This window comes from Ochotona princeps, chromosome 5 (assembly GCF_030435755.1).
Source record: "Ochotona princeps isolate mOchPri1 chromosome 5, mOchPri1.hap1, whole genome shotgun sequence".
In the NCBI taxonomy this organism is placed as follows: Eukaryota; Metazoa; Chordata; class Mammalia; order Lagomorpha; family Ochotonidae; genus Ochotona; species Ochotona princeps.
In genome coordinates, this window is record NC_080836.1 from 68,681,491 (window position 1) to 68,691,861 (window position 10,371).

General features: G+C 41.4%; 1 non-coding gene across 1 annotated transcript; it reads left to right on the forward strand.

Annotated features, from left to right (window-relative positions):
• The first annotated feature begins 1,970 nt into the window (after positions 1 to 1,970).
• Positions 1,971 to 2,134, forward strand: LOC131480423 (U1 spliceosomal RNA). Its single transcript, XR_009245529.1, has one exon. It is a non-coding gene; the product is annotated as a U1 spliceosomal RNA (small nuclear RNA).
• The last annotated feature ends 8,237 nt before the right edge of the window (positions 2,135 to 10,371 follow it).

The following is a 10,371-nucleotide window of genomic DNA, read 5'->3' on the forward strand; positions in this document are numbered from 1 at the left end:
GGATTTTTTTTCCCTACATGAGGCATGAAATTTCACAACTGTGCAAATTTAGTCTGCATGGTCTAACTACCAAAGAAGTGTTTATTAGAGAAAATACTTCAAATTCACTAAAAGAGCTCATCCTACATGTTCTCATGAATATTCTGCATGCAAAGCTCTGGTGTTAAGACCAGTATTCTTATCTTAGTAAATCAATTTTTAGTTTTAGTTGAATAAGAAAAAACTTTAGTGGGACTCTTACTGTGGTACGATGGGTTAACCATTGTTGGCACTGTCAGCATCTCATATTGGATCACCAATCTGAGTCTTGTTTGCTCCAGTTTCAATTCAATTTGCTGTTAATGCTCTAGTGAGAGCAAGAGTAGATGACCCATGTGTTTCGACTTCTGTCACCCACTCGGGAGACCCAAGGGGAGTTCCTGGCTCCTGACTTTGGCCTGGCCCAGCCTTGGCTATTGTTGCTAGGTGGGGGAGTGAACGAGCAGATGGAAGATCTTTTTCCCTTTTTCTCTCTGTCTTTAAGGTAAATAAGTAAAATCTTACAAAAGAAAAAAAGCATTTTTTGTTGCTTGAGTTCTAAGCAACAGTTTTCCAACAAAAGTGTATGAGCCCAGAGGCACACAGATTTTGCAGGAGCTACAAAGGTCATGGGAACCTTTAAGGAAATCAATGATCAGATCCACAGCTTCTCTGTGGATCCTTCCAGCGTCCCTCCCACCATCTGCGGCAATGAAGCCTAATGTTGTCAAGGTGGCTACAGGAGGAAATAAAGTCAGTGGGAGGTGCTTAGACCACAAGGCTCCTCGCTTTGCAGTGGCTTTAAAGCCCTTCTGACGGAGCCCTCACAGTGTTCTGTTGGTTTAGCTTTTGGCTTTTCTGCCATGTAAAGACACAGGAGCCTCATCAGAACACCAAAGCTGCAATAGTACCTTCACTTTTTTAAAAAAGGTGAGTATATATGTTTTTAAAGTCAGAGTTAGAGAAAGAGAGAGAGAGAGAGAGATGCCATCTCCAGGGTCATCTTCAAGATGGCCATGGTAGCTAGCAATGGGCCAGGCTGAAACTGGAAGTCAGGAGCTTCATTCGGGTCTCCCACATGGAAGCAGGGACCCAAGTTCTTAGATTATAGTTTATTGCTTTTCCCAGTCCATTAACAGGGAGCTGGATCAGAGGCGGGGCAGCCAAGACATGAACTAGCACCCATATGAGATGCTGATCTCCCAGGCAGCAGCTTTACCCACTACACCGTAAGGTCAGTCCCTGGTGCCGCCTTCTTGACTTCCCAGCTTCTAGAACTGTGAGAAACAATATCTCTTCTCAGTAAATTATCCAGTCTCAGGTGTTTTGCTGACATGGACTATGAAAATAAGTGTGTTTTCCTAAAACAGCTTCTGGGAGAACAGCTACAGTGGACCAGTTCTCTATCCCATTTCCATTTTCACAAACACTTTTCCTCTGTTCTACATAAGAAAATCACGTCTCTAATCTCACTGTGGTATGCAGAGGTACTAGAGACAGTACTGCAACGGTTAGAGCGAGGCAGAGAAAGCTTCGGTAAGAATAATGAAAGCATGCTGTACCTTATCATTCCAGCAATAAACTCATGTCTTTCTGTCTCCATCTATCTAAAAATGAATTTGAATTTATAGGTGAGGAAGTGCAAGATGTAATTGAACATATTTATTTAAAACAAACAAGGAAGCCAGACATTGTTAGAAAGTCTGCTATGGTTGATTGGTTTGACAGTGGAGACAGGCTTTCCTAATTAGTTCTGTGATAGGCATTTTCTATAAATTTAATGAATGACATTTCCATCTCTAAGGTTTTAACACATGCATGTCTAAAGCATCTATCAGTATAAAATATGTTTTTAAATTCCTTCTTTCAATAACTTAAACTCACAGTAAAAGTCTTGGAAGTCTAGCTGAAAAAGATGAGAAGGGATATGGTTTCTCAAAAGGCCATAAATTATACTTACCTGGCAGGGGAGATACCATGATCAAGCAGGTGGTTTTCCCAGGGTGAGGCTCCTCCATTGTACTTGGGAGGTGCTGACCCCTGCGATTTCCCCAAATGTGGGAAACTCGACTGCATAATTTGTGGTAGTGGGGGACTGCGTTCTCACTCTCCCCTAAAAAAAAAAAAAAAAAAAGGCCATAAATTTAAACTATGGGTTGATGGAGGTAAGACAAAGTGTGGCAGAAAAGTGAATGAAAACAAGTCTCTCAAACCTCACACTAGGACAATGGTTGGTGCTAATTAAATAGCTTAAACATTAATGAACAGTTCCTAAAGAGAATGTGCGTGGGTAGATGTGCATTTCTTGCAATTGTTGTAGGGCCCTGTGATAGACTTCTTGAGTCTTTTTTTCACCAACACCCTGTCTTTGTTAGGGAGCAGAGTAGGGAGGCAAGAGCCTGCTTTGGTCAGCACAATTGTCTTCCAGGGCTTGAGAAACAAATCTCTCATTCGGATATTTATTTATTTATTTATTTATTTATTTATTTATTTATTTAAATATTCAGTTATTTATATGCAGGGTTGAGAGACTGAAAGAGAGAGAGTAAGAGACAGAGAGAGCGAGAGCAAGCGAGAGAGTGGAGAGAGAAAAGATATCTTCCACCTACTGGTTTACATATCCAAATGTCTGAACTGGGAGCCTGGAACCCAGTCCAGATCTTCTACATGAACGATAGCAGATTAATTATGGGGGCCATCCTCTGCTGTCTCCCAGGGTACACATAAGCAGAAAGTCAAAAGCTGAGGACCTGAGGTTAGAGACCTGAAGCTGAGACTTGCACTCTTGTAGACCCTAAGTGCTTGATGTCCCAAGCAGTTTCTTAACCACTGTACTAGGGGCCTGCCCTCATTCTAATTTTTAAATACACTCTGGAGTCAGGGCTAAGAGAACATAGTGTTTAGAGCCTGGATCTATTACTCAACAACCTGTTGTCCACTTTAAATGTAGCCATTGCTGTACAATTTTTGAAGATGCCATAAATCAAAAGATAACTAAACCCAGCATTATATACCATGTAGTTACATATCTTCTCATTTTTCTACTTAAAAATTAGTTTCCTTTTCTGTATTGAAATCTTACTACTACCACTGGTAAACCGCCTTTTGGTTTTGTCAGCTTATTCTGGTCATTTTACCATGTCATGTAGTGTTTTTGTGTAAACATCATTTCTGACAATTGATGGCATCCCATCAGAAAGAGAGACTACAATCAATCAACTGTGTATTTCCCAGACTGAGCATATGCATGGATCTTTTGTAGAAGAATAAATCCTCGTGCTGCCTTCAGAGTTGACATATTACTTTTATTATGTTGTTATTCTTCTGTGTAGAAATAGAAAATTAGGATACATTCTTCATGATGCTACCAACTATAAAACCAACACAAATTTGCACTTGAATTTAGCTATAAAATCATAACAAATGTCAACAGTTATTTAAAGTGATAGCTGATGCTTAATAAGATGATGGATATCTTTTATTTTCTTTTTTGACATGATTCATTTGGTTTTGAGCTTGGTGGGCCATCATTTGAATCCTCTTAAATATCATCATCAGTATTTTTCTTTCTGATGATAAATTCCTGTGCAAACCATGATCCATTATATTCATGGGTGAGTCAGTTCAATGGTTCTCCTCAATGTATAGTACCAAACAGACTCTTATTAGATACAAAGATAGCTACTCAAGGAACATATGTGCTGTACACAGATACGAGCCAGGTGATATCTCAGTCCTACTCTAATACTCCTCCAAACTTCTGTGATCTCTGCTCAGAGAGTACCCCTAGATGTTACCCTTCTCTTGGTACTGATGTACTTATAGACACAAATGAAAACTGGGCACTAAAATCAAAGCAGAGCTGCTGCTACGAAGTGGTTTATCAGGTAGTCCAGAATATATTTATATTGGTATTTAAAAAATGTATTGACGAAGCCTAAAACTTCTTTTATAGCCTTATGTGTCAAGTGTAACACATTTGGGGGCTTAGCGTGGTGGCCTAGTGGCTAAAGTCCTCGCCTTGAAAGCGCCAGGATCCCATATGGGTGCCAGTTCTAATCCTGGCAGTTCCACTTCCCATCTAGCTCCCTGCTTGTGACCTGGAAAAGCAGTGGAGGATGGCCCAAAGCCTTGGGACCCTGTACCTGTGTGGGAGACCTGGAAGAAGTTCCTGGCTCCTGGCTTAGAATCGGTGCAGCACCAGCTGTTGTGGTAACTTGGGGAGTGAATCATCAGATGGAAGATCTTCCTCTCTGTCTCTCCTCTTCTCTGTATATCTGCTTTTCCAATAAAAATAAATAAATCTTAAAAAGAAACCACCTTGGGCCCGGCACAATAGCCTAGTGGTTAAAGTCCTCACCTTGAACGCCCCAGGATCCCACATGGTCGCCGGTTCTAATCCCATCCAGCTCCCTGCCTGTGGCCTGGGAAAGCAGGAGAGGACGGCCCTATGCTTTGGGACCCTGCACCCATGTGGGAGACCTGGAAGAGGTTCCTGGTTCCCGGCTTCGGATTGGCACAGCACCGGCCATTGCGGTCACTTAGGGACTGAACCATCGGACGGAAGATCTTCCTCTCTGTCTCTCCTCCTCTCTGTATATCTGACTTTGTAATAAAAATAAATAATTCTTTAAAAAAAAGAAACCACTTTTGGAAGGACTGGCAAGGTGATGCAGCGGATTAAGTTGCCGAATGCAATGCCAGCATCCCATGTGGGCACCTGTTCAAGTAGTGGCCATTCCACTTCTGAAGCAGCTCCCTGCTAAGGCTCTTGGGAAAGCAGCAGAATTGCCTGAAGTTCTTGCCCTCTGCCACCCATGTGGGAGACCCAAAGACACTCCTGGTTTCTGGCTCCAGTCTGGCTCAGCTCTGGCTGTTGTGGCCATTTGGGGAGTATATCAGCAGAGGAAGATCTCTTCCTTTCTCTTTGTAGGTCTGCCTTTTAAATAAACAAATAAACCTTAATAATTTTTGTAGTTCTAAATTGAACAAAATTTCTATTTATTAATATCTGATGTACTGATTTTCTATTGCATCTGTAAATATCACTTTAAACTTAGCATCATAAATTATTATCCTATTAGCTATAGAGATGAGAAGTCTAAAAATCAAGGTGCCAACACAGTTTTTTGGGGATGCTTGTGGCACAGGTGTGTATTAGGAGGAGTCTGTTTCTTTTTCCAGCTGCTTGAGGCTGAGATGGGTTCCTTTTTCATCTTTAAAGAAGCGCCTAGCACAACAGCCTGGCCTTCCACTGTTCTAACATGTCCTATAGCTTAAAAAAAAAATTTACTTATTTTGATGGGAAAGAAAGAGTTACAGAGAGAGAGAAGGAGAAACAAAAAGAGAAAAATCTTCCATCAGCTGATTCACTCTCCTTGTGGCTGCAACAGAAGCATGAGCCCATCTGAAGCCAGTAGCTTCTCCCAGGTCTCCTACATGGGAGTAGAAACTCAAGGACTTGAACCGTCCTCTGCTGTTTTGCCAGGTTATAAGCAGGAAATTGGATTGCAAGTGGAGCACAAGGACAGGAAAAGGCCTCTGTATAGGATGTCAGGTACTGACAGGTGGAGGATTAGCTAATGGAGCCACTGCGCTGACCCTCACTGTTATTTCTTTCCAAAGAGTCACTTGTTTATGAGTTGTTAGGGAATCTAGACACAGTGCTAGGCAAACCATAAGGAAAATGTGCAAAACACTGCTCTCAGTATTGATAGCATCTCTCTCCTTGCTCTATCCTCCTTGGGCTTTACTTTCCTTGAGGTAGACAAGTATCTGTGGTTTTCCCCCTGTAAGAGCTCCAGGAGGAGGTTGTTTTTAGCTAAGGACTGCTGCTTTGCCTGTCACTGCAGTGCCGTGGAGGTTGCCTGGTAAGGAAGGCAGCTGGAGAAGAGGAAGCCAGAAAAAGAACGTGTGTAAAGAGAGGGCATGAAATTGGAGACAATGTGCTAGCGTGTGTGCTCCCAGCCAGGGGAGCTTTCAGGAATGACAAAAGAGGGTGGGTGCCTCGGGCAATTTCTAGTCTCTTGGGTTCTTCATTTGTTTATTATTGTAGGACCTGATTGTACCATATGATGATATGATGAGGTTCAGAATGTGTTTCCTTGTGCATAGTAATTAACATCAGGCTCTGCAGAGTGGAATATTCCAGGACTTAGAAAATGCCAGGCATTTTATGGGCTGCTGCCAGCAGATGGTGATAGCGTACCACAAACAAACAAACGAGGCCAGCTGGGAGAAGCTGGGGGATTGAGTTTTGTTTGCTTTGTTATTTAAGCTTGACAATACCCATTGCTATATTCTGTGGGCGCACAGTGTTTGGCCTAAGTCTAATCTTAAACTTGTTTTATGATGATATCATTATTTTTTACTGCTACAAATTAACTGTCGGTTTCAATGTATCCCAAGTTTCAGCTGCCTTGGGGGGAATCATCTTATCAGTTATGCAGCTTTTCAATTTTATGGCTGAGATCAAGCATGATTCCTTAAAGGCACACAGGAAGCACAAGGAAATGTGGGACAAGTGGATGTGAGCCCTGCCCCATGGCTGACACTGGAGGTAGGCAGGCAAGCTAGAGAGAGACTAACCACTGAGGCCTCAGCTCAGTTGACATTGACTGTCTTGACATTTACTCAGGTACAAACAATCATCTGGATATTGATAGTGACCGACTACCAATAGAGTCAAATGGGGTCAAATGAGTTCTGTTATTATCTTGCAGATTATGTTCAAACATGTGAGAATATAAAGAGGAACTTGTGGGCACACCAGTACCTGTGGATCTACAGGTATTTAATGCTGATGGAGTATCCACTGGGTGCTGGCTCTTGGTCCAGGAACCAGAAAATCCTTGTTGCTTCCTGGGTGGAAACTTCTAAATGCTGCATAATTTTTTTTTCTTGAAGTGGAAAGAAAAAAGAGATTAGGATCTTCTTTGAAGAGCTGGCAGAGCACCATTGATTGATGATAAACTTGAAGGAGAAAGGGGTCATATTCCAGCTTGCCCTAGTCAGAGATTTCCATCAGCAAGACACCATCATAAATCTATCACTGAGTTCTGCTACCAGACAGCACACTGCCCAAGGATGTGCAGGACAACTTCAGGAGGAATATAAAAAATTAGTAAGAAATAAAAAAGGCCAGGCTGTTCCTTAAATGTTGAATGAACCGAACAAGCAGGGGTTCAAGCTCCCAAACAAGTTACCTGTAACTTACACAATACCTGTTACTTCAACCTGTTAAGTAATGTGACATCTGCCTCTAGAATTTGCTGTGTTTTTGTTTTAATCAGAATTGATTGACAACAGTTACCCCATGCCCAATATAGGTGAGCTGCCCCTACATTTTAATTGTTGTGACATTTACTTAGGTGGAGGCATTGTTACACTTTTTTTGTGTGTGTACAAGACAACTGAGGTTTAAAGAGTGTGACTAGCTTTTCCAGTACATAGCATTCTGTACCATCACCCTCTCTTTCAAAGCGTTGCTTGCTCTAAGACATCTCTCAGCAGAACAGGAACAGTAGAGGGATAAATGCAGCAATCCCAAGATACGGACTGGGATCCTGACATCTGTAAAGGTGTCAGATGGAAGGTACAGGGGCCTGAGGTGTGCTCTCAGCAGGTCTGTAGATCTTTGGAGCATTGGGAAACAAAATCAGTAGACTCAACTTAGGGGGTTAGCCCGCAGAACTGTGGTGGCGTGTTCTGAGCACCAATTTCAGAGCATCAGGCAGACTGGAGTTAAAGGCAGAGGAGCAACGCACAGTTAGAGCTGCCATACCTGTGATAGCTTTGCTTGAATACAGCTATAAAGGATGGAGGGTGATGCATCAGTTTTTTCAGCTCTCCTCTTCGGCAAGGATAGCAACATGAACGGCTGCATCATTTTGAAGCACAGACAGTCACCGATATTTATTTATAGGCAGAAAGTGCACCAGGTGGGATAAATGCACAGAAACACTTTGAACACTAAGCACAGTGCAAATGGGCCCACTATTGATTCTTAGCGGAAATGTTCATGTCTGCCTCATGAACAAATATTACTCCTGAGACCACCTTTAACAAAATATTTAGTCTGACCTCTCCAGAATGCATTTACAAGCTCATTTTTATCCTCTTTACATTTTAGGGCTTCTCACTGAGATGTCAGGAGGCTCTACAGCAGTCCCAGCAGACTTCACCAGAAGAGCTTCAGACAATAGATAATAATCCTACGTGTGCAGTGTGGGTTTCCATCTAAAGGTACGATCGAAATGCTGTGAGGGAAGAATGAGAAATCATCATCAGTTGACCCAGAGGGACACGAAAGCTCTTCAGGGTGTGACATCAGCTGGTGTGGTGGATCTTGGGATGCCTGGAAGCAAGACAGTCAGACACTGCCTGTTGGGTTTTAGCTCCCCTCCCCTCAAAATTGGCTCCTTTTCCTTATGCACTTGATTCAATCTGTTGTGACTGTGGATACAGTCAAGTGTGGAGAACCACTTAGGGCATTTTAAGAATCCATTAGAATCATTAGATCTCTTCTGAGCTAGCCAGAATAATCAAATCTGTGTCCAAGTGGAGACTAGTTTAACTGTCCATCTTACTTACCTTTCAAAAGAACTGAGAGGAAATTCTTATGCAAGACTCAAGCTGCACAAATGCTTTCTAATGGTTCCAGAAAACATTATACTCATCTCCAGTGACAAAATGCCTTCATATTTACATTGTTGAAAGCCATTTTTCAAAATGTATTGTGACTTCATTTTAATCGCCCATGATTTCAGGTTACCAAAAGAAGGCTGGGAATGGTACAGTCTCTGACTATAACAGAAGTGAAGGAAAAATAAAGAAGAAATCAAGATGTGTACTTATTTGGTTGCTCCAAGTTCTCAGTGCATTATCTGGATAGCCTGTCCATATCTCTCTGGGTTAGTGTCAGAGGTTTTCCATTGCAAGTTGCCCCGGGCCAGGACTAACGTCATCTCCATCACTTGGAGAGCCTGAGGCTCTTGGTCCAAGAAGCATTCTTGAGTGCCCATTAGGAGATGGGAGTTCTTGACTGGCACAGGGGCTCTTACATTCAGAGTGGCCAGTGAAGACATTTTTCTGCCTGCAGACAGATATGCAGGAACCCAAAGCGTTTTGTTTTGTTTTTTTTCCTGCAAGTTTGTCTTTTACCTCTCGATTCTGTAGAAGGAAGGGGAAAACCAAGCATATTAAAAAATATCATGAGCATTCAAACCAAAAGCTAAAGTAAATATAAATGTAAATGACTTCATCCTAAGATTTTTGCCACCATGTGTGGTAGACATTGGTTCCATTTGAGTTTTTTTTTTCGTTTTGCTGTAATTTCCTTTTTCTTTAATAGTTAGGAACACACTGTATGGATCTCCCCAATAAACACACCTCCTCCAACCCTTAGCCTTTAGCCTCAATTCCGGCATCAACAGCTTGGAGGTATTTTCACCATCTTGTGCTTGGAGTCTATAGATCCTACATTTGCAACCTATCTAGTGATTATCCTGGCCACACCCATTTAGTAGCCCTGGGTGCCTCATGTTCACATTCACAATTTGTTTCCATTGAAATGCTCTGTAGACACCTGGAATATTAGTGTATTGATCATTTGTATTTGTTTAAATTTTATTGAGTCACCATCTCTCCCACCAACCATTCTCAAAAGTCTTGCTAAAGATAGAAAACAAAGTGTAATGAGAAACTCGTGAGAAGGGGCCTACGTTAGTACTTACCTTTCTGACAGGAGTAGTCGCTTTTCACCGGACTCAGCAGTTCCATCAGTTGAACTATCTTTTCTAGCTTATTTAACACAGAAGTACAAGTGCTCTAAATTTCCGAAGTTCATGGCAAATGTTTGTTTAGAAGAGGATAGAACATTTGTTAAACTTCTTGCATTTGTGGCAAGCCATGATAAGGTAATAGTGCTATAGAAAGACAGAATCTTGTCTAAATATTCCTAATTTGTGTTTTTTGTGTATAAATAGAATAACATGATTCAAGCAAAGAAGACAGTACTTAGTTTCCTAGCTAAAATATTGAGTTTTGAATCAGGTATACAAGTGTTAGAATTCTAACTTTGCTATTTTGTGACTTCATCAATTGACTTCTCTATTTTCTCATCCATAAAGTGAAGCTAATGATTTCTATTTCATGGAGTTTTGATATGGATTAAATGACACAGTATGATAATAAAATCTTTGCTACAATGTGAGTTTAAAATGCGTGTGCACCCCAAAAAACCAATGTCTATTTGTTATAGGAGAAGTACTATGTTCTCATTAAAACCATTAATTTAGGAGCTCTTAAGAAGTTTTAAAAAAAACATGCTTGAGGGGTGAACATTTAGGTGAG